Raw genomic sequence first — 26,595 nt, 5'->3', positions numbered from 1 at the left:
AAAGTGTCATCATTGTATCCTGTACTTGAAAAGCCTTTCTAGGAACTCAGCAAAGACGGCCCGACCTGCCTGCCTGCCACACTGTGATTAAGACATCACAGTAATCCATGTTTGCATTGCTGTCTGCATGCGAGTGTGTGTGTTTGGGTTTGTGTGTCATGCCCCAGTGCTAAACAAACAGAATTAGGTTCCTTTTTGACACCACTGGGAATCGCATTAACCGTTTTCCCAATGGAGATATCGCAATATTCCCGAGTAGTTCCAAAATACATTTGCATGCAGTTCTCATCCATAGTGTCTGCAGAAGACGTTAGTTAGGTTAAAAACTATTTCCTCCTACTCGCACTCTTTTGCCATGACTGATTTCATCCACTAGAAAATCCTCTTCCTCCTCTCCCGCTTTGCTTCTTTCCCCCTCGTTCTTTCTAGCATTCTCACTTTTCCTCCCTCTCAGCCTACTCCCTTCCCTTTCTTCCCCTCTCTATCTCTCCCTGTCTCTGTCTCTCTATTGCTTACTCAGAGAAGCAGCCCATGTTTACTTGCCCTTATCCAGCAGCCTAATCCCTGCAGCAGTGAAAGACTCCACTAAATAGGTGCTGGAGAAAAAAAGAGGCGAGGGGGGACAGGCAGAGCCATTAAAGGAGAGTTTATCAGAGTCGCTCAATCTGTTATCACTCCTGTCCCTCTGTCTCCCCCACCAGCCTGCCTCCCCCACTGTCATAGAGCCACTGATTACAGCCTGCCGCGCAGCTCGCTTTTGGGTGTGCGAGTGTATGTGTGTGGCTCCTGTCCCCCGCATGAGAGCAAGTGTGAGAAAGAAAGACAATTTTCTCTCAAAGCTTCGAGTGAGTCTGTATTTGTATGGCTTTGGACGAAAGAGACGGGGAGAAACTCCTTAATGCTGTTTGTTTATTCTCCTGACATAAGGGTTTTAGCTTTTATTATTATTATTAGAAGTATTATTTATTATTTCTGGCTTTGCATGTCGCAAAGTCTGCTATTTAAATGAATAAATGTATGCATACAGTCGAACCAAAATATATTCAGACACCTACAACATTTTCTCACATTATCACAGTTTATTCGCTATAGTTTAGAAAATGGTAATAAAATATGACAAGAACTCAGAGTTAAACTGTGGCAGAACAAATTCATCTAGATAATGTCAGATAACTTTGATAGAAAGGTAATGTAATGGATTACAATCAACCAATCGGCTGTTAAATTTAAGAACACAATTAGATAATATCAATTTAGGTCAACCAATGACCAAGCAATGCTTCATTTTGTTCAGGCTGTGGTGTAAAAGGTCGCATTAGCAATTAAAGAAAGAACACTTCAGCAAAACATGTTCAGGTCAAAGTGTCAGAATCATTTTGGTCCCATATTTGTTTTCAATTTTAAATGATTAAGACACCAGATGTATTTTTTTACTAGTCGGTGCAGGACACTAGTTCATTTATGTAAGTGAGGATGGGAAAAAAAAGTAAACTGTGACATATTATATCCAAAGATTCTTCATACAGTGACTACCAGTGTGACCCTGGATCACAAAATCAGTCATAAGGGTCCATCATTTTAAATTGAGATGTATACATCATCTGAATAAATAAGCTTTCCATTGATGTATGGTTTGTTAGGATAGGACAATATTTGGCCGAGATACAACTATTTGGAAATCTGGAATTTGAGGGTGCAAAAAAATCGAAATATTGAGAAAATCACCTTTAAAGTTGTCCAAATGAAGTCCTTAGCAATGCATATTACTACTACTAATACATTTGTTATATATTTATGGTAGGACATTTATAAAATATCTTCATGGAACATGATCTTTACGTAATATCCTAATGATTTTTGGCTTAAAAGAAAAATCGATCATTTTGACCGATACAATGTATTGTTGGCTATTGCCACAAATATACCCGTGCGACTTATGATTGGTTTTGTGGTCCAGGGTGACATTTTTGGTTTAACTGTATACGAGTAGCTCACAATATGCCGGTGTTTGCAATATCTCAGAGTGGCTCAATTAATTCACAGTAAATGCTGCTCCACACAAACTCCATCTCTGCTTTGGGTTTGGGTCACTTTAATGTGTTTTTGTAAGAATGGAATTTTACAGTAGACATTTCTTATTTTGATTTTAGTTGGTAATTTTTATGCTTTTATTAGGTAATAATAATAATGATTAGTTATTATGTTATAGCTACATTGATGCATAATCACATTTTGGCCAAATCACTTTTTTTCTAGAAAGATCATGCAGCCTTAGATACAGATGTGGTAAAGTGTTCAAGCTACTACAACCACAGGGCTAACCAGTTAACCAGTTGTCATATTGACACAGACTACTGAGGCATAAGAAGCCCCGTGGCTGAGAGTGGCCACACCAGCCCTGACCTCAGCCCTTTACTAAGACAAGCCAGTCATTTTCCCTGGAGCTTAATAATCTCTGGAGATAACCACTCACTGAGGCCATCTGAGTAGCATCCATTTTCAGTTTTCTCACTTGAGCTCGACCTTATCATCAATATGGCTATTGATTGTACACAAACACACCTAAACAAACTGTGTCCAACACAGTGCTATGCACAAGCTACGGGGGTTTGTTCAGTTGCCCATTATTTAGATATCTAATGCAGAAAAAGAAAGACTCAGATTATTTTATCAAAGAAACATACACACACAGGTTTAAGGGATAATGTACAATCTTCAAGACACACTGTTCTGCTATAATAAATTACATTATAGCTGTTATTGCATGTCTGCTTAATCAAAAATGAATGAATGAATTAATAAAATGTTGAGTCAGTTAATGTTATTAAGTGAGAAGACATACATGGTCCATTGAGACATTGAGTCCACTGAGCATAGCTGTGTAGGAAAATGTTTGCCTGGGACATCGGTCAATTATACAGTTTAGCGGTCATTATACAAAACTATCTGACTGGAGAATTGACCAATCAGAAGGAAGTATTCCAGAAAGACGTGTAATAAAAATGTCCAACTAAAATTCACACACATGCCTACAAATGGAGATTTGCGCTCACATGCAGGGCAACAGAGAAATGCCCCAGCCCCTAGCAGCGGTTAGCGGTGTTGCTAACCCTGCATACAGGACCACGCCGTTTAGACCCTAATGGCTGGTAATGTAAGCTCTGTGTTTACTGAGCAGTGGGTTTCCAGCACACAGGCTGTGACAAATTATGAAAGGCGGGCCAGCGTAACCAGGCTGAATTTCATTAAACTTTAACTGGCCTTATCTGCGGCGCAACAGAGGACAACATAATAAACGCTGACAGGTATCTAAAGATGTGTGTTTGGACTAGGGAGAGGGAACAGCGGGAGAGATGCTGGCAGCTTTGTCATCGAAGAAGGGACATATGTTGTGGGCTATAAAACCGTAAAACAGATGCTGTTTTTTGTGTACTCATGTATAGGCTGAGATTTTGCCCTTACTCAACAGCATGCAGTATTTCATTTATTCTAAACAAAAATCATGTCTCTTCATCATTGAGGTATGTGTTGTGTTTTTAATCTGTCCTAACTGTCATTAAATGACAGTTTTTAATTTAATAACATTTTCAGACAACTTTTAATACAAAACTCCCCTTTTAAAATTGGGGGGAAAATTATATATATATATACATTTTCCATTTGTTTTATTTTTTACAGTGTGTATGTGTAAATAACTGCAAAAGATTTGCCTGAATATTTTGGATTTTTGCCTACTTAACCTTTTGTCGTCAGATCGGTGTTTTTTAAAGTATGCATTTATATGAACACAATTCAATTACCCCATACATAATGAAATAAAATAAAAGATTATAAATAAATACAAATATTCACAAAACGATAAAAAAAAGATTTACTGTTAATAACTATATTCAGTAAAATTATATTTTTGTCCCTTTGACAAGCTAATTATTTATGATTAGGGTTTAGCATATTTCCCTCAATGGTGCATTTGTGCCGTTTTTATCAAATTTTCCCTGTGAAAGCCTAATTCTCCAAAATAACATTTATACATGTGTTTTAGAGGCTGTATGAGAGTAACAAATCACAATGGTACATCTCAAATTTATTTTGCATTACATTTATAAGATTAAATTGTTCTAATGCCTCCTTTTTAGTCCTACAGTAATGCAGTTTCTGATCTCCCACAACCACATGTGACTCAAAGCTTGACAAAAAAAAGAGACAAAATGAGAGAGAACCACAAAGAAGGACAAAAATGTTATTGATTTACAAGAACCTTGTTCATCAAGGTCATCATGATCAAGATTTGGGTAAAAAAAAAAAGGCAGTTAATGTAACAAAGACTAGTTGTAGTGCTTTGTTTGGATCGGAAAAGATTTATGTGCTTTATATAGCATTTTGAGATGAAGAAAAACTAAATCGGGCCTACTCTGCAATAAGGCAGCCCAAATTGGGAGTTACCGTTGAAGATAAAACATCTGATTTCACCAGCATTCATTTAAATAGCTGCACAGTTAGATGATTGCATTTTTTCTTTTAACTTCCCAATCGGAAATACATCATCTTCCCCAGACTTTTGTGAGCAGCGCGAGCAGTCATTAATACAATCATTTTACATGATTTTCCCATCAAATGCAAGAATGTTTATTTACGCAAGAACATCTGTGCCTTATAATAATTAAACAACACCGATTTTTCTTCAGTCGAAAGGACTCACATCTATTGTTCCAATGTTTGTCTGTTATTCTTCCGTGTTAAAAGCAAAGGCCTATCCACCGCAACATCTAAGGGCGTCGTTTTCTAGATGAGAGGACACTCAGGGTGTGCAAGACCCTCGAGCCAAACCCAAACTCCACACGAACAACACACACAAACACTCTTGTGCCACCACTCAAGTGTCCCTGGGCTGATCCAGTGGGTTGTGTGGCTTTTCCATTTGAGCAGGCCTCTAAGCTCTTCCACAAACAGTCCGAAAGAGGTCCTCTGCACCAGGAATATTTGCCTTCGTCCATCACATATTTGGTCCATGGTGACACTCAAAAGGGTTTAATAGTTGAGTACTGAATAGAAATGTGCAAAAATAACCGCGGCTGAATATCCCTCGGATTCCACGGCTTTCCTGGCTTGTTGTCATAGCGTGTTTGCGCGAGAAAAGGCGATGTAATCAATAACGCACAGCCTTGAAAATGTCTCCAAACAGATGGTCCATTGAGAATGGAATGCCATCGCCTTTGTGCCCAGAGCCTTTGCATTAGCTGGCTTTAATTTACCGACTGCCGACAAATTCTTCTCCATCTCAGCGCTAAGCAAGCTCACAGATGATTGAGACTGCTTCATCGATACCAGCTCACTGACTCTCACTTGTCTCTTTCTCTTAATTATCCGTACTGAAAGAGCAGAGAATATGTCACTTTAACTCTGGGCAGAGAAGCTCCATTTCCCGCACAATTGACTGGAACTCATACGATGAGCCTGCAAGAGACATAGAGCAAAGCAGCCTCGCTGCGGTTTTGCTAAACGGCTTGTTGTTGTTGTTTTTTTTTCTCCTTGGGATCGTTTCTTTTTTTAGCAAGCTCTGGCTACTCCAAGAGGCACAGTGATGCACCATAACAGAGAGAATTCATGCTCTCTAGACACCTGCTCAGCTCTGGAGAAGCACAAGATATTGACCTTCAATTCAGTCAGCATTCAAAAGCGATGAAAGGAGATAAGAGCTCTAATCGTACCTCCGTCTCGGGCTCCTCTTTATTGACTAACTGACACATACTTATTCCGGCTCTGCTGCCAGTGCCTGCGGTTTTGTAGCCTTGCAGATACCACACACTAAATCGAAACAGACGTTTGCTCCAACAGCGGGCTAATATGAAAATTGCCAGTAAAGACGTACAAATGAATTGGATATTGAGTAATGCATCAAGAAGGCATCAGATCTTCTCTGCAGACGGTGAAGCATTAGAAACATGTTTTTTTTTTTCACCCCTTGTATTCTCTCTCTCATTTACAGTGCAACATCTCGCATCATTAGATCTCATCATTTTTTTCCCCTGTCTAACAGAAATGCTGGTTAAAAGCTTGACGTGAAGGGGAAAAAATATAGATATCAGAGCCTAACGCACTTAAAAACATGGCCGATGATTCAGGTAGCATGTCTTGACTCCAGAATATGGTCGATATAATTCATCCTATATATATATATATACAGGGCTCGACATTAAGCCTGTTCACACGCTTGTCCTTTGGACAAGTAAATCTGTCATTCACTTGTCCGAGTAAAACATTTGCTTGTCTGGATTTTTTTTGTAAATATAATCTATTTTGAAGCAATATTCTCACCAGTGTCTAATCAGCTTTGACATATTTAAATATGCATATTTGTCATATTTGTAACTTTTTATAAAGGGCATTTTATAAATGGCATTTTTCCATAATCTTATTAAATATAGAATATGTTTCAGCTCTCCTTTTATATTCTTAAATTTGATCTATAAATGAAATTAGAATAAGACACTATAGGCTGTTACCAATCAAATTAAATCATTTACACTGAAAAATTACAACTGCATTAAATAATGTTAAGAGATTATTTTAAATATTTTTGAATATACAAATAAGAAATGTTGGAAAGATTAAACTAAACCACCAGTAGGTGGCAGCAGGTCTTAATGAGTGAGTCATTGAGTCGATTCAGTGAAACGGCTGATTCATTCAAGAATTTGGCGGTCGTTTACGAATAGGTCATTGAATCTTTGATTCAACCGATTCAAAAACGCTGAATCATTCACTAACACACACTGTTGCTGTGAGATGCGTTACGGTTCTGGTGTGATATTTGTTTAGAACTATTTTCGCTGCTGAAATAGAACAAAAACAGTCCATATTTCTTCTAAAATGTAAGTGACTTAATGTTAAATAATTGTTTATGGAACTGGCGTATGAAATCAGTGTCATTTTCAGTCGTGATGGTATTCAGGAAAACAACACTCTTGTTAGTGTGATGTTGCTTAACTGTATCATATGTTATAAATATAAAAACTGCACAATTTTAACTGTGTATGTTAACTGAGTTTCTGTGTGTGAGCGGCGCTCATTTGTTTTCGATTTTCTCCTCGAGAGGCTGCGCGAGCCTCAACAGCACAACCTTGCTAACGTCATTTCGTTTTATATTATTCACTATCGATCGCCACTTACACTAACTGAATGCAGAATCATTATTGCAATTATTGCACTTTTTTTGTTTTGCCGTTTTAACCAGGATACTTGTCCGTCGGGCAAGTAAAAATGATTTTTCACTTGCCCCTTCAAATAATCCACTTGTCCCAGACAAGCAGACAAGTATTAATGTCGAGCCCTGTATATATATATATATATATGATAATACTACTGCCTTATAACAATATGTCAAAGGTACCTTTGGAACGTAATTACGCTTTCCGCTTTGCAGCAGTACATGACTGGAACATACTACAAAATACTCTGAAACTTACGTCTCCGATTCCAATCACTACCTTTAAGCAAAACCTCCAAAACACCATAGTCGACTCTTGTTCCTGCTGATAATCCTGAACCACATTAATGTGTCATGTGTATGACTGTACAGTTATGTTTGTATGTTAAGTATGTTTTCTAATGTATTTCTGTAGCCTATTGGCCAGGTCATGTTTGTAAATGAGAAGTGGTTCTCAAACAGTTTACCTGGATAAATAAAGGTTAAATAATTTTTTTTTTTTTAAATGTACATGAACAATATTGTTCTCGTGGTCACTTCCAAATACCGTGAATAATTATTTATTACGAATTATTCCGATTTTTAGAATGCATTTTAAGAATACTTTACCCATCTACCGTTTAAAATGAACAACACCGCTGTATACTGCATCAAAAAAGGCACACGCACTGATGTAAACATTGCGTATGACAGGACGAGTGAAGGAGATGCGCTGAATGAAAATGCACATTCACTCTCTGACAGCAGATGGCGCTGGAACAGCAGAAATGCAGCCGTTTCCCCGGTAACCCTCGTAAACAAACCAGACCCATGCTAATAAACCAAGCGGCAACCTCCCGCAGTTTCTCTTGAAGCCAATACAGAAGTGAATTAAACTGCAATTCATCGACTGGCCGCTAGGGACAGACTCCAGAACGGAGCAGAATCTCATTTAGCTCCATGTTAAAATGCCCAACTTTACAGCAATTGTGGTTTTGGTCTATACGGCTAATTTTGGTCTATACAGCTAAGCTCCATTATTTGACATTAGTTCATTCATTAGTTAAACTGACAATGAAAAATACTTCTAAAGCATTTATTAAGCTTAGTTGATGTAAATTTCAACATTTAATAACACATTATTCAAATCAAAAGTTGTATTACTGATCTAACATTAACAGCTGTATTTTTTTTAACTGACGTTATGAATAATATAGCTGCCTATTTGCACTTTGTTAATGTTAGTTAATGCATTAACTATACTAGTGAGAGCTTAATGTAAAGTGATAGCATACCTATTGTTCTTTATAATTCTTTCTTTGTTTGAAACATTTGTTTACTTTATACATTTGTGTGTATTGTTTTATTGCATTTGAAAGTTCAGTTCTTTTTGTCATAAGAAAAAAGTTATTAAACCTATATATAGAATGACAACACTTTTTTTGCAACTTATTTCAATATCGTGATAATACCGTATACCGCGATAAAAGCTTCAGCAATTAATCGCAACATGAAAATTTGATACCGTCACATGCCTAGTGCCAGTGTTTCCCCCACGGCTCTTTGTGGTTTGGATGCTTTAAATACCTGAGCGATATGTCTAAAATGCAGGGCGACGGTGCACATTCATTCTGTTACAGAAAGCCAACACTAATGGCATCACCCCCAATCCACATAGATACACACCCAAACCATAACACATGCCAGCCCAAGCTGCATTTTACAGGCCCCCCCAAGTCATTTTCATATTTATATTTACATGCATATGAGTGTTCCCATCCATGAGAATGCAGGCAGTGATATTTGAATTCCTGTCAGAATCCATAAATACCCAGCCTGGGCAGATACAGTGGTATATTTATTTGACTGACATTGTCTAAATTGAAGTTTGACACTCTTCACCACTCTAACCTTTATGCAAATGCAAAATCATCCAAATGTGATGGACAGAATTCAATTAACTGAGATGACAGAGAATAATCTAGTGAACTGAATACATCAGCCAGTTGAAAGGTAACACAATCATCATGCTGAGGTGCGGGGGTGGAGGGTTGTTCTGAGAGAGCGAGAAAAAGAGAGAGAGGGAGAGGGAGAGAGGGGGCTAAGGATGTAGATATAGCCCATTTCCCCTGTCTTATCTAATGGCGCAAGCTCTATTTCTCCAAAGCGAAGTCTTCAGTCCAGTAAACTCTTGATCTCAAATGAGAGGTCTGCAACACTGTTGCTAAGCAATTAGGAGCCTTTATTGAGCAGCTGATTCCTGGTGCTCAGTGTCCATCAGTGTGATTTCGCCTCACCTAATAGACTTCCATACTGATGAACAGAATAGCCGTGTGCTCAAAGAAAATGGCTCACGAGATGGGCTTCAAATGAAAGCACAGTAAGCATGCTCCTTTCTTAAAACACAGCCTGCCCAAAACAACTGTTGCTTGTACATTTTATTGTTCATTCATGAGCAGTCTTCCGTTACAGATAAAGAGAAAACATGTTAAATGAGACCCTAAAGAGAACGAAAAGCTTCCAAAGATTTTATATTTTGCTCACCATTGCGTCTTATTCAAAAATTATTGTCATATTAGATTTAAAGTGAAAACAAAATCATATGCTGCAATGTATGTGTATATGAACAGAACCTAACAGTCGTACTGCAGTCTCTCAATCCACCAGTGTTTTAATGTGTCAGATACAGAATAGACTTGTGGCCAGGTGGGGGCACCCTTAACCAATTTTTGAAACACTTGCTGCAATACCAGAGCCTAAACAAACAATATATTTACAGATGGTATAATTGCTGCAATTATTTAATGATAAAAAAACTTAAATCTCAATTTAAAGTTATGTATGGGATCTTTTTGTGACTTCTCGAATGATGCATATATATATATATAATGTGCTGTTTAGTTAAACAAATATTTAACGGTAACAATATTACACATTAGTTTATAAGGCTGAAATCTGCCTGAATAAATCATGTAAAATCTCCTTAATTATTTAGTTTATGAAACAATTAATTGAATATTTTTAGTGAAATGTGCTTATTTATTTTAAGTTGACTTTAAAAAAGGGTATACATTAGAGTGAATGGAAATTACCAGTTTTTATTTGACTTTGAGTTTCGTTATACAATTAATAGACTGTATGCTGCTATAACACAGCACAAGCAGAAACAAACGTGTTACTGCACTGGCATTAGCAAAGTCAATGCTCATTGAACAAAGCAACATGCTTTATAATATTACATGCAGTTCTCCACAACCTAACCATAAGATCTACTCTTCTGCACAATGTAACGGTCACAACTTCAACATGAAGAAACTCTTTCAAATGTCAAACATAACTGAACATTAAACATTAAAAGATGCTTCCCCTTCGCTCAAAAATACATACAATAACACTTAATTAAAATTTTAACTCTCCATTTCCAGCCATATGCAAAGCATGCTTGGAACTAACAATGGTGTCTCTAAATAAAACTGCACAATTGAGCTAATTCTCTTAAAATCAATAGATAGCCTTTTCCCCCTTGAATTGTATTTCTTAATTGGTTCCTCGATTCAAGCCTCAAAATTGATTACATTTCCTTAAAAAATTAGGAAAATGTATCTCTTGGGTTTTATTAGAGAAATGTCCTCAATATTTTCTTTACAACACTGAACCACAATTTTATTAAGAAAATATACATAATTTATTTTGTGAAAATCAAAATACCCATGATTCATATAATTATATGTTAATATAAATATAATTTCCATCTTTATAGTAATAACCACTATTTTATAAAATTATAGAATACCGCAGCAATGTAGGAAGAGGAGGCCTGCTTTAAAGTGGTGTGTACCTATTCATTATAAGCTTTGTGGAAGCTTTTGCTTGTAAGAATAACCTTTAATAAAAACAGAGCTAAAAATCGCAGGAGTACTTTGCATCCAGCAACGAAAACACTAGATGGCTCTGTTGCGATACATGAAACACTGATGGACGATTGTGATTTCTTCCGTTTGTATCTTTTCTTTATACATACCCTTTTATACTGTGTGCATATTTTTACTTGAGTGTCTCTGACTAAGATACAATATTTGTTAACATTTCAGAGATACTCGGCAGACTGTTCATTGCAATTCAACGTAATTTCATAACAACATAACAGAAATACAAGTTATTTTACCCAATGATAAGGCTTACACACAGATGCTGTGCAAAGCTGTCAGTTCAGGGGGGAAAAATGAGGTGGAGTGGTCCTTAAGCATTTCTCGTCACAAAAAAAGATGCTGTTATTTCACAGAGAAGAAATGCAATACACTCCGCATGTCACCCTTTTTACATTTACACCATCTCCTTCATCCACAGCAGGCCATTTTTAGCTTTATAACTTATGCTAATTCAATATTAGAATGATCAAATCTGGTCCTTTTCTTTAAACAGATTTTTTTTAACCCTTTCTATGAACGAGCAAGGAAAGGGGGAAAGTCAAATCATATCCATTAATGATAGTCAAGCGATTCTCCAACATATCCGTTACATACAATGCAACTTCCATTAGCCCTCCAACTGGCTACAGTACACGCCATTTAATTAAATATAGCCTTTCAAAGAAACGTACTGCAAGCAATTTAGAGAGTAGCACATTTGAAGCTTGCGTGAGGTTACTAGTGCTTTTAACCACTAGTATGAGTGCATAGACTGTTAATTAACATATTTAGAATTAAGTGGATTTGCTATGCACTAATCAGACTCTAATTGACTAAGAACTGTACCCTTTCAAACACTGGACAGCAATCACAGCAGCTAGAGCCAGCATATTACATAATCACTAATTATGTTTCAGATAGTAAATAAATAAAAAACAAACAAAGCTGATGGATTACGCAAAGCTCATCAATATGACTGCTTAATGACTACTCGGAGCAGTCATCTGACTTGTGCAAGCGAGGGAAAACACCAGCTATTTTGTCTCCAGATTGAGTGATTGCGCAAATGACTGAAGCACTGTCTGATTGCGTCAGGTACAAGGCACAGCGTTACTTATAAACAGGGCCACGCGGAATCTGCAGACTTTTTGTGTGATTTCTGCGCTGAATTTCTCTGAAAAATCTGCGGAATGGTTTTAAATGTATTAAAAAGATCTAAGAGTATTGGAAATGAAAGCTCTGGCGTAAGTTCTGCCAGGAAGATTCAAGGTTATGTCACTTATTATAATCAGACCTAACAATAAAAGATCGGTAATTACACATGTCTGAGTTCGCAGATGCTGACGCCAACATTTACCCCCATCCTCCCCACCACCACCAGGTTGGTCTCTGCCTATAACTCCCTCATCTTCAGGCAGGAAATGCAGAGTCCGTTACCCCCGAGACGAGAGCTACGGACGGGGCCTACGCCAAAGAAACTACGCCAGCCTTGCTGGTCTGTTAATAAATATGTTATTTCATTGTACTTCATCTGGCCTCCCGAGTCTTTCTGGTAGAACTGAAAACATTACTAATAAAATATAAAATATTCACTTCTTAACTTTTATTTAAGGTTTACAATACAAATCCAAATAGAACATTTTGTTTTTAAAACAAAGTTAGATCTCTCTTATAATACATCCAGTAAAAGACAAAGAAAATATTTATCGATTGTATTCGACATAAATCATTAAATAAACAATTTCATATCATTCAACAATCGTGCAAAATAGATAAATACCTACCTAAGTAAATAAATGAACTAATAGCTATAAATAAGTAATTGAAGTTTCCTTAACTCCTCCAGGTAATTTTTTTTTTAGACATTTTAAAATATCACTCTCTCACTAAAAAAAAGTCACGTCAATCAGCACAGATTACTACTCCTCACAAACACACACGCTCAGGTTGTGTATGCTTCTCAATGAAGGGCACTAATCTGCGGAGTTTGTGGGCCTGCTTATAAACCAAGACATCCACTAACATTTACCACATCATATATGAGGTATAACGATTGGGGCATTTGGAATATGTCATTTGTCACTTATTATACTTTCTTCACAGACAACAAAAATACATATTGAACCAAATGCAAGTCCAAAAACTTAAAAGAAAATGTTTTATTTTTATTAGGCTATATTATTTCCCATATATGGTTTCTTTTAACATTTTCAAGAATATGCAATTGACATGACTCTCTCTATTTCACTGTCTCTGACATTAGATTAGGGTTGAAAATAGCATGTCTAACATATTTGCTGACAGCCTTGAACCTTCTGAGCTAAGAAAAATCGCCCACATTGATTGGCTCCTCTCAGACCTGTGTGGACAGGGATAGCAGCCCTTCCTGTAGGACTTGAAAAAAAGACCTCTGATTTCTCTACAGACGGATAAATACGGAAGACCGAAGGACCCATACAGGGTGGCGGCTGTCTGTGCTTTCATTTCACTTTGATATCCTCTGTCAAGCAGAGCAATGGCATACAGGCCAATGCATTGATATGAGAAAGAAGGCTGCATGGATAGAAAGCCGAGGAATTGAAAAGTAAACATCCGCACACTTCCACTGCATTATGTTGGTTAATTCCTGGTTTGAATACAAAATATTCATATACATGTACAAACAGAGAAATTCTAGGCAAAGTGAATATGAATATGAAAAGACAAGTAACTAGAACTAGAACTAAGAAGCATAAAAAACTCACAACACTGACAGGACAAAACAGTCAGTGTAAGTAAGTTTACATCACATGGCTGAAAACAGTTTCGCCATATACATGGGTAAAAAAGAGAGCATAGCATAAACACTGCTGACCACACACACAAACTAGAATTTGCACAGCCTTTCCATCTTTGAAGCTGGACTAGTCCTCTTGACTCACTAGACTAATCACTGGCTTATGTTTTCCATAAAAACCAGTGTATTCATGATGTAGAAAAATCCGGACAAGACTGACGTCAAGAGCACAGGTATGTCTGAAATACCAAATAACAAAAACACGTACCACTGGAGATACAGAACTAAACTGCTCCTGTCCCTATCCAGTCTGAGATGTGTGTGTGTGAGGCGGTAAGAGGGCAGCTGGGGTTTCTTTTCACAGCCCTTCACTTCTCTACACTGCCGCTAGGCCGGGGCCTGTTCAACGCCACAGAGAACTGGAGAAATATGAGTGCCGCTTTGTTTGACTTCCTCTCAGCCTCCAAGACACCAGCAGGGTCTGGTAATGAGTCTGCAAACAGGACTCGCGAGGAACGTCATGCCACTCATGACTAATTGTGCTCCAACACTTCACTGAAGAGGAGAAGGAAGTCTGTAAGCCTGTAAGATAGGCTAGTTTAGAGAGCTTTCAGTTTTTTGACACTTAAAACTGGTCACAAGACAGAAAATCTAATGGTATCTTTTTTTTTTTTTCACGTTTCACAATGGTATCAATGCAGGAGTCTTTGAAACATGTATAATGTTTAGTTTAAGCATAATAATAGTATTGAAACAAAACAGTGAAACACAAGGTGTTTTCTACTTATAATATCTATACTTTAAAGGCAAACAAATTCACAATGATGAGATCCCTAATACACACTGATTATATAAAGTCATGGCTCCAGAACAAGACCGCACAAAAATCCTCCTCTCTCTGCTGGAATGGGGAGTGATATTGTTCCAGCCAAGCACCATAAAAACAGACCGGACGGGGCTCGGTGCTCAGGAGAACTGGTAAGCCCCTGTTTTATTCATGAGCATGCAGGCTCCGCCAGCTGAGAAAACCCCTGCAGGCTCTTCCAGCACATCAAGGTTTTGTGCCTGAATTACAATCAGGCCCAGGTCGCTGCTCTGACACACTGCATTAAAAAGCAACAGAGATTAACGGGCCCAAGTCAATTTGGGGATTGATCGACAGGTCCTCGTCTAAAAAACAAAAACCCCCCGAAAGAGAGCTCTGACCGCCGGGATAATCGGAGCTCGCTTATTCGACTCATGGAAATCAAATATGAAAAGAACATAAGACAAGCTTCTTTTTGGCGAGAGGGAATGGGATTTGAGGAAGGTTTGAAGAGAGAAAAAGTTTGCACTACTGAATTGTATTGTTGCTGATAATCCGGAGGAAATGGAAAGAGAGGCGTCCCTAAGGTGAGACCAATGCAGCTAAATGGTGAGGGAATGAAGCTCAGAAGGCCGTTCTCTAGAAATTGGTTCAGATTCTTCAATAAAAAGTTCATGCACTCGTAGCAAAAAAAAAGAGCAAAATATATATCTTTTTCAGAACTCTTGCACGGCCCTACGTATAAGTGCACATTTTTATAGCTCGTTCTGAAACATTAATTGGCATTCTGAAATCTGTGCAATGTTACATAACGGCCATAAACAATAAGAATGCTCTCATGCTGGTATTTTAAAGAAAAAGCTGACATGTGCACACTCACAAATAGACACTCACTCAAGGAAAAACAGATGAAGATGTTCAAGCAGGCCTGAAACAAACACAAATGAGTCACTTTGCCAATGAGAGGAGAAATAATTGGTCCACTTCCCATTATGCTAATAAACAAGCAATAATGATAAACAAAGTTCCAGTGCAGATTTAAAAAAAAGGGATAAATCTCAGTGGGAGGCCATCTATCTATATCTCGCCCTCCATTTCACAGCTATTAGATGCATCTCGTAAAGCCAAAAAACAACAACGTAAAGATATTTTTTCATAGCATCTAAATTTACAGTTTAGAGGACGTCCCCTAATTGCCCTCTTTGAATATAGTGTCCCAGGCTCCCTGTCATTATGGCTGCATTGAAGTCCTAATGAGTGGAATTGTCATCCACAAAGACGCCCCCCTTTTTCCCTGCTGTGCGAGCACATTAAATCCAGACAGCTCATTTCCATTCCCCTGCCATCTCTCCAGAAATGACGTGCGATGCTTGAAACTGTTTATTTCCAAATTCAGACCTCCTCCGTAGCAGCCATCGGCTTCAATTACCAGTTTTTCTGAGCGCAGCCATCAGGCAGCCTGACACTAAGGTCCAACCTAATTCCCACCTTCTCCAGAGTCAAGAGCATAATGTGCAGATAAAAAAGGTGGAAAATAGCCTGTGCCTCATTAGCATGCGGTGGCTGCCTGTTCATTTGCTCGCCTGCGAATGAAAGTTCTGACACTCGGGCGCCTTCCGCAATATGAGAATGGTCCTCTTCAGACAGTGCGCCGTCCTTACCGCAATGAGAGAGGTCATGAAGGGAGGGGGGCGCAGCAGCGAACCCTGCTAGCTGTGCCCTGTGACTGCAGGGCCGGTCAGGGTGCCGAGAGGAGGGTATTGATTCTGCGAGCAGCTCATTACCTGCTGAATCAACACATTACAGGCACGTTTGAAGCGCGCACAGCCGAATTGTTTACGAGTGTCTTTAGTGCAGGCCAAAAGCTAGCACTGACAGGGCATGACCACGCTCATTAGCCTGCAACCCCACGATTAGATGTTATCCGATACGCTGCTATCTGCGGCGTCCGTCTAACCAAGGCTGCTGGCCTGCATTGGCCTGGCCCATTACGGCCTCTCGCTCTCGCTCTCCTGTCTCTTCCCTCCTTTCTCTCACCACTCCCCATGAATGTATCCATTAGGCCGCCGATGTGTAAATTGTTTTCACCTGCACTGCGGGCAGATGGAGGAGAAGGAGAGGCGCTGGACGCATAATTTCCTATGCATGAGCTTTCTAATCAGCTGCAGAGTAACATGATTCCCCAGCTTCTCATGGATGTGGGGGAAAAGAGTCTCTCAAATGCACAATCTGCAATCAATATGCATGCTATGTTATAGGGATATTGGAGGCAGGGGAGCTGGTGACTGAGTTCATATGCGATTGCCTTATATAAGTGAGATGGCTTAATGGGAAAGATGCGGGGCCCAGCCTGATCCCATCCACTGGAGATAGAGTTCAGCCTGTGCTGGGTGAGTTGGAGGATAATTTGACCTACAAGACAAAGCCCCCATAAGCACAATTTCCAGTGTCAGCAGAAGGCAACCCAGATGAGTGGGAATGTGTACGCAACCTCACACACGCACAAATAAATGCTGTATCTATTTAACGCTGCAACTACAATTCAGTTTCCTAAGAGGATCATGATGTCGAACAGGCCATCTGGAACAAAGCTGAATGCTGAGTTGAGGCTAGAAAGCAAGGTATAATTCTAATCAGGATATTATGTGTCAAAGAATGTCATCCTTTGGAAGTAAAATGTTCAATATGTCATCAAATCTGAGCATGAAACTGCCCAAACTTAAAAAAAAAATGAGTGTCAAAAAAGATCACATAAACTTACATTATGGATTACAAGAACACATACATATTGATAAATGGGAGAAAAAAAAAGTTCAAAAATGGTTTAAGGGAAAAAAAGAAAACTCATGGCTTCATGGCTTGCTATCTATTAGTGTTGGGCAATACTCCTTATAGTCAAATCGTCAGTGCGAGATTGCCGATACATGATACTTTTACATTTATTTGATCATAAATGTACTTGTTTATTTACGCATCACGGTAAATGATGTGCGCAAAATGTGAATTGTTGTCCATCATTTAGCGAGCAAAGATGAGGTTTGTGATAAAGAAAAATTATTTCAGTTTTAAACCATCAAGGTGAGCCAGTGGATATCTGTCACGTTTTGAGGTTATTTGTTCATGTTTAGAGTTTGTTTTTTGATCTGTTTCTCTGTTCTGTTCATGTTAGAATTTCCTTGGTAATCTTCTATTGCTGCATCCCAATTTGCATACTATCAGTCTTAAATAGTACTCGAAAATAGAATTAGTAAGTCCCAAATCGTAGTATGTTGAAAAGAGTATTCCAAAGATACCCTGATGGTCTACTACTACCGGTCAGAATTCGAAGTGCGGATCAACGCACACTCTAACGGCTGATATTTCCCCAATTGCGAGTTGGACGAGTACTCGATTAGAACTACAAACGTGGATAAAAAGTGTTAATAAACTACAAACATGACGGATGTGCGAGTCCTACAGTTCAGTAGAGAGTTTTAGATTAAGGGGTTTGAGTGAACAATTATCAGTATTTAACCTGACGAAAAGATATTTATTCAATATTATCCACATTATATTTCACCCGCAGTAGCATTGTGAACTTTTGTAATGATACGTTTGGCCATTAACTTTTAAATGCATCATTATATTTAAACTGCAAACACATGAGAAGAGTTTCTGTATTAAAGACCCACGAATGGCAGATCAACATGCTACTTCATTTCTCTCCGATACGGTAGGAAATTAAATTGAATGTGGAGGATTTGAACTGTGACGATGATTGACAGGGCAGTTTAAACAGTGACGGACTGCACGTAACTAATGCCGCGTTCCAGGCAACCCGTAACCCGTGTTTTTCCAACCTTCTACCCGTGAAAGTGGACTGGAACGGCAGCCAAACCCGTGACTTCCCACCCGTGAACTCGTACTAGATCGATGTACTCCCAGTTATGAGTTTTGACGTCACATAGCCCGCGAAGCAACAATGGCAGCCCCCTACGGATGCAGTGTTTATGAAACAAATATACAATTAACGTAAAATAAAAGGTATAACAGCTTTTCTTGCCGTCTGCGCTGTTTTTCTCCTCCGTTTCCCTCAAATAAGCAAGGAGTAAGCACATTTGGTGATAGAAATGATTGTAAATGAGCATACACCCCGCACGGTCCACCATGCTTTGTTTACATCTAACTACCACACAATTCCTTGCACTCAGACAGTTTGGCGTGACTTTGCCTGGAACACTACAAAGTCGTGAAGTTGTAATTTAAGGGCTCAAAAACCTGCCAGGAATGCAGCATAAGACAGACTCTGTTAAAGATGACGAAGTAGTATGTTCAAGCTTGCATACTCTTTTGCTACACACTCAAAAGTATGTACTTTTTCTTCACAAAAAGATATACTTTTAGGTCATAATATAAGTTGGTGAATTGGGATGCAGCACTAGTCTTTTAATTGGTTCAGTTCTCTTCTGCTCTCTCCCTGCTTGTCACTATGGTTTTTAATTGATTGTTAGTTCTGTTCAGGTGTGTCTTGTTAATTAGCTCCTGTTATCTGTCTATTTAAAGGGATAGTTTACCCAAAAATGAAAATTGGACCATGATTTACTCACCCTCAAGTCATCCTAGGTGTATGACATTCTTCTTTCAGACTAATAAAATCGGCGTTATATTAAAAATGGTACATTTCTGGTTAATAAAGGCCTTCTGAATCTAAATGGCGCGTTTGTGTAAGAAAAATATCCATATTTAAAACTTTATAGACTAAAGTAACAAGCTAAGTCAACTTACGGTGAAAGAGTAACCCTTGACCCTTGACACATACGTATTGACGAACACAGAAGCGCAGAGGACAGAGCAAAACAAAACACCGGTCATGAATTAGAGTCTAAAACAAGAATTTTTAAAGAGAAATGGCAGAGGATTTCGATATAAGAGAAGAGGGGCTTGAGTTTGTTGCCCAGCACTATCCGAGAAGCGTTAAAGCTTGTGATGCTCCTATACACCGCATCAGGGGTTACTCTTTTAGCGAAGTCAACTTGCACCACTGACCGCCGGAAGCTAGTTATTTTAGTCTATAAAGTTTTAAATATGGATATTTTTCTTACACAAACGCGCCACTTCACTTCAGAAGGCCTTTATTAACCCCCCGGAGCCGTGTGAAGTAGTTATATGATGGATAGATGCACTTTTATGGAGATCAAAAATGACCCAACAAATCACTGCCATTATAAAGCTTGGAAGAGCCAGGACATATTTAATATAACTCCGATTTTATCTGAAAGAAGAATGTCATATACACCTAGGATGGCTTAAGGGTGACCAAATCATGGGATAATTTTCATTTTTGGGTGAACTATCCATTTAAGCCCTGTGTTTCATCCTGTTCAATTGTCTGTCGTCGTCACTATATGCTTGGTTGTTCTGTTTCATTTCAAGAGGTTATTACATGAGTGTTTTGTTTCTTTTATATTCTTGGAAAATAAAGTTGTTCAACTTGTCTGTGCAACCTAGCCATGACAATATCGCACAATAAACTTTGCACAAGAGTTATGCCAATGAAGAAGTCTCAAACCCCAGTACATTTACAAAAAGTGAATATAAAAACTTACTGAGCTTTTGGCATCTGACGCCGCAGTAATGGTGCATATCCTCTCAGAGAGATGAATCTACTCCAGCATGCTGATAACAATATATAACCGTATTCATTTTGTAATATTTCTCTTGTGGTCCAAATGTTAGTGAAGAAATGAGAAGTGTTTCTTGTTAAACGAGTTGTTTTTTGAAAGTCTTTGGTTGAAATGAAGCTGCTCTAAATTTTCATTGTAACTGATTATTGCAGTGTTTGGACCTACAGTATGACTTATTATATAATTTTAATTAAATAATTCATTGAATAATAGACCTAAATGTTTTCAAAACATTTTCAGTGAGGAGTAACCTAATCTTATCTTTTATTATAAAATCATGGCAGGTCAAATTAATTGTAACCTAACAATTATAATAATACATTTAATAAATCAAATTGGAAATGCCAAATCCTCTTGATATCGCCGACAGCTTTTGCAGATTTCTCTGGTTATCGTCAATACACATTCATTGTCTATCGTCACACAACCCTACTATCTATATTCAGAGTTGAAGTTGAAGTCAATCATGCAGTATTTTGTGCACTCATGCGGAAATGTGGACATAATTCAACAATTCTGAAACCAAAAAGGTAGACTTGCTTTAAAATCTTGCCAATAATACTGGAATTCCAATAAAATATGATCCTTCTTATATTTGATAGCAATCACCTTTTAATAGCGAGCATTCTTACATTGTGAGTGCATCTATGACCACAGTACAGTTTTTGTTGTAAATTACATTCTGTAGAGAGAGAGCAAACAATTGCCATGTTCAATTTATAAATGAAAACCTTGAACAAACAAATATTGTATTGTAACAGTCTAGACCAGAACTAGTGTTTCATAAAAGTACTGTACAGTATACTTCAGCAGATCATAAAGCAGGGGCCACCAACCAATGGTACACATGCCACTATTGGAACGCGGAGGGGTAACCACTTACATGAAGCAATAGAGAGAGGTTTATGTATTTCATGTCCATTGAAATGTTGGTCCTTCACACATTTTCAGGTAATCCTTTCTCATAAGCCAAGAAGCCATTTCCTTTTTTCCACCGTTTTGTTATCGATAAAGTGAATATGTGTTAAAAAAAGATTTCCGCAATCTGCTGTCTCAAGGCTGTATCCATCCAATTGGCCTTTTACCGATAAAATGGTGTGCGTAATGACGTCATCCCTAAAAAAACCTGCATTGTCACATAAGTTTTGTTGTATCGCAAAAAAATATGCCCTCAAGTCGTTTACATACATAATTTCATGTATATCGCAAATTATATTGTATCTTTCGTGTCCCAAATATTTGTAAAATGCAGAGAGTAATGAGAAGATTGACATTGACTTAATATTTTCAGAATAATAGACCTATAACTAAATTAGGGAATATTAATCAGAAGATCATGGAGAAGTGGGACAGTTTGTCTGGCAGGACTGCATGAACTGCCTTTATGACGAAGCCCATGGGTTTGGACACAGCTCAATTGTCCTGTATGCAACATTTTAGTATCCATAAAAAAAATTGGTACAGTAAAATGTTAGGTCATTTAGAAACAATCTTTAACGTTAGCCAATCTTTAAAGTCGCGGTTTGACGTGGCTGAGAACGCATGTCAGATCATTCAAACCAAAAGAAGTTATTCGTTCTGGTTTCAGAGTTCAATAACATCAAATCGATCAAAAACATCAAATCGCTGATTTTTTTTTTTTTTTTTATTCTCAGAGACAGATCTTATTGACAGTGTCATGTTTGGGATTTTTCATTTGTCAAGTAGCCAGATCCTGCCCATGAAATCGTGATTTTATGGCATTCATTTGATTTATTCAAATACAGACGTAATATGTTGTGCATTTTACTGTTCTTTGTGTCAGTATTAGAAACTCTCCAACTGCCTTCCTTCGTTTGACAGACGCCACATTTTGCAGCAGCAGACGTGACAACCTAATCTTCACTGTATTCCGGTTCAAATAGATACGGTTCAGGATCTGCACCAAAGTAAATATCTTCTGAATCGTCTCTCAGAAATGTCTCCATGGTAACAATTTATTAACTATTTTCAGGTGCTGCGTAATATCATTGTGCCGCTGCACCCATGGTACGAGTTCCCTGATTATTACGCAGGAATGAGAGTATCAACCTAGAAAATCACAACTTTTCATTTTCTGTCAGTCTTAGTACACGATGTAACTACAGATGAGTCAAGTTTTTGGTCTAATCAGATTCAATGATCTATGCTAAGCTATGCTAAAAGTGCTACCGCCAGACCCGGAGATCAGCTGAATGGATTCAAAAATGGTAAAACTCAACTGTTAACCTCTAGGGGAGTTGGAAAATTTTCAAAATAGTAGCGTGTTCCTTTAACAGTGACTTGCTGCCACCTACTGCTACTGCCGGTTTTAATTTAAAGGGTTAGTTCACCCAAAAATAAAAATGATGTCATTAATTACTCACCCTCATGTCGTTGGACACCCGTAAGACCTCCGTTCATCTTCGGAACACAAATGAAGATATTTTTGTTGAAAGCTGATGGCTGAGAAAGGCTTCAGATAGGCCTCCATTGGCATTCAGTACATTCACACTCACAAGACCCATAAAAGGCACTAAAAACGTCGTTAGAAAGTCTATCTCACCACAGTGACTCTACAATAATTTTACGATGCGACGACAATAGTTTTTGAGCACAAAAAAAAATCAAAATAATGACTTTATTCAACCTCTTCTTGTCTTTCATGTGTGCCTCCACGATGCATACGCGAGAATATGACGCAGATCCGGCGTTCGGGAATCCATGAAATGCACACTTTAGCCCCATTTTGAGCACTACGCCGAGACCTAAAGCACGATCAATGTAGAATTCAACAGCTTAGATACATGCGTCTTCCTCAGCTTGTAAACAAATCCCTTCTGGGTCATGTGTCCGAACACCGGAGTTGCCTAATATTCTCGCGCATGCGTCGTGGAGGCACACACGGAAGACAAGAACAAGTTGGATAAAGGCGTTATTTATTTTTTTTGAGTGTGAGTGTGAGTGTGAATGTACTGAATGCCAATGGAGGCCTATCTGAAGCCTTTCTCAGCCATCAGCTTTCAACAAAAATATCTTCATTTGTGTTCCAAAGATGAACGGAGGTCTTACGGGTGTCTAATGACATGAGGGTGAGTAATTAATGACATAATTTTCATTTTTGGGTGAACTAACCATTTAATATTTAAAGTATCTTCATGTTTTTTTTTTAATAATTTCAAATGTCAATATTCAATGTTTTATGTTAAATTTTGTTAATACTTATTTCATTTGATTGTGTCTTATTATTATAATTATATGTGATTAAATTTATGATTTTGATGTAAGATGCATGTAAATAAATAAAAAAATCAATTGAAATTTATGCCAAGGTACTGGCTCAATAACACACTCAGCAAAATATCATCTAATTATCATTACCGAGAAAATCCCAGAAATGATCAAGATATTTTTTATCAATATCACACACCCCTAGTATAAAGGTGTTGTTCTCATTTGGTGTTGGTGTTACAGGGTTTGAATTTCGGCATGGGATTGTGCGTATTGCGCATCATTTTACTCATTCCCACAGATTTTGTGCTCACACCCAAAGTGCGTGCACATAAAGCCGCCTCTCAGTACTAAATTGAGTTTTTTTCCGCTGCTTATTGTGCTTGAACTGTCAAATACACACACTATAATGTAAAAATGCCGGTCTTGGCGAGTATTCCCATAAACGCAGTAAGTTATGTTTTAAGTGAACGTCAACAATTGAAAAAGAAAACGTATGTGTGTAATAGTTTAATGGATCCATGCGTCAGGTCTTAAAGTGACAGCAAATCATGAGATATTAGAAATATCTATATGGCAGTTTTTCTCCATGGTATCGATGTCAAAATTGTGGTCAGTGAAAATGCTGAGTGGCTATAGTAACTTGGCACTAGGCACAGTGGAAGTGAGCAAAATAGTTAATGTCAAGCCCTGATTGTGATCCAAATTTAACTACACAAATGTTTGCATCATCCATTATATCCAGTGCTACAGATTCAAATAAAACAACTGTGAGGTGCTGTTAAAGTATTTATAGGTTTTCACAAATATGTTAGAGATAGAATACGACCAATCACTGAATGAGAAGGACATTAGCAAAAACTATTTAAGGACTGTAATTGTCTGTTTGAAAACTCTCAGTTGATTTAACACAACGAAAAAGGAAAAGAAAAAAAGGTATGCCTGACATCAAAAAGCTATGCCTTAAAAATGTGATTTACTCCATTGCTATAATAATGGACAGCTTTAACACCTATGTGTTAGTTTTGCAGATTCTGTGCAGGTTACCTCATTGTGACAGTGTATGCTTTTAGCAGTCCTCTTGATTCTGATCAATTTGGCCTAATTAAACTGCTTTACATTTACTAGAGCTTCGTTTTCTAAAGGCATTTCAAATTATCCCTCGTAATTAGTCATGATGAGATCCCATACAGCAGAGGCCTTTGTTTTTGAATTAGCTTTATACCACTCTATTAAAAATGTGTGAGAGCTGTTCTATTCCACGTCAACTTTTAATCCTGCTCCTAAAGCATGAAAATTACTGTCACTGGCATGGATGACATGGAGTCTTGACATTTGTTTGGGAGACAGGCTGTGTCCAATTCTTTCTATATCTAAGGCTTCAAAGAAAAGCTTCTCATCAAGCCACACTCCATTGTACTTTATTAACGTTTATAGCACATTTTTTTGAAAGAGGGTTTTGAACCTTTTTATCCACTTCACAGCACTTCATTAATTGCTTATGTCTCTCCTGCACACTCATAAATGTGCAGACACAAATAATTGCATGTTAGAGAACACTGTCATGCAAACACATACAGATACACCATACGATAAGAAACATTTCTATGCATCATTGTTTCCTACACCTCCTTTTAACGGCAGAGTGAATCGCCAGCATCACATTTTACCCATTCATTTATCTGTGAATGTGAGTTTGCGCTTTGAATCAAATGAAATAAAAGATAAAAAGACTATGTTCCACAATATAATGGCAACAAAACACATATCTATTGAGTTGTCCTCGAGGGCTGCACACAAAGACCATACAGCACGACCAGTGTAGTCTGCATCACAGGCAAGCAACTACATTAGTAGTTCTTTTGAAAAAACCTCAGCAGTTATTTAAATTAGTCAGACTAATCCTTCATCTAACTGAATCTGTCAGAACAGTAGTTTGTAAAACTTAAATCAAAGTAATTTCTGACTGGTTATTCACATGCCAATTAAAGGTAGGGTAGGTAAGAATGATCTAAAACACTTTTGTCCAAATTTGTTTAAACTTTTTTATATGTCAATACATAATTAAAATTTAAGTACTCTGAAAAAGAGAGTATAAAAATCGAGTGACTCTAGACTTTTTAATCTGCAATAAACACCGCCATTATTTTCGTTCGGGCCGAAACAAGTGATTGGCTTGGGCGACTGTCACTGTCTCTCGCTACCATGGCTACCGCCGCTTTTGCTACAGGATCTGCCCACATGCGCGCGCCCCAGTGTTGCCAAGTCGGGCTACTTCAAACACTGTTGCTTTTCATGTTGAAGCGACCCCAATTATGTGATATTTTGCCCAGGGATTTGCGAATTTTAGCAGGCAGCCCTACCAAAAAGACACATATTTTACCCCCCAAACCGGGGGAACACGATTGGGCTTGTTTTGGGCTAGTTTTGAGTAGCAATTGGGCGGATTTTGTTGTAAAAACCTGGCAACCCTGGCGCACCCGTTTGATTTGAGGAGTTCACGAGGCTGTATTTCTGCTTGACAGGTAATCTTTCATTTTGATTATACATTTTTTTGTTTTATGTTTTCATGAAGCATGTCTCACTAGCACACGTAGCTGCCTAATATAGCTAACATAACATTACTTAGCATAAAGTTACAATATTATACACTTAGCGAACCATTAGTAGAGATGATAAATACTCAATATGCTTAGATCAAGTTGATCGCTGTCGTGTTGAATTTCACAAAATGTAACTAGATAACAAAATGCATGTGTAAAAGCTAGTACACCGCATCCAGGAACTTTTGTTGAACTAAGTTAGCTTTAGCTACTACCCTCTGTCTAAACTCTTTTACCATGTTCACCGGGAACTTTACCTGCACGTTTTTTTTCGGCCCTTGGTTTGTTTTCATATACTCTACTAATGTTTATGTTGATGTTTTTATCTTGTATCTGTGTGTGTCGTAGACACGGTGTTGTGTGTGTATTTTAAACTTTACCAGTATCGTTATTCTAGCTTGATAGTGAGTACTAAAAGACATCTTA

The sequence above is a fragment of the Gobio gobio genome, assembly GCF_949357685.1.
Source record: "Gobio gobio genome assembly, chromosome: 13".
NCBI classification, from domain to species: Eukaryota; Metazoa; Chordata; class Actinopteri; order Cypriniformes; family Gobionidae; genus Gobio; species Gobio gobio.
This window is presented reverse-complemented; position numbering follows the sequence as displayed.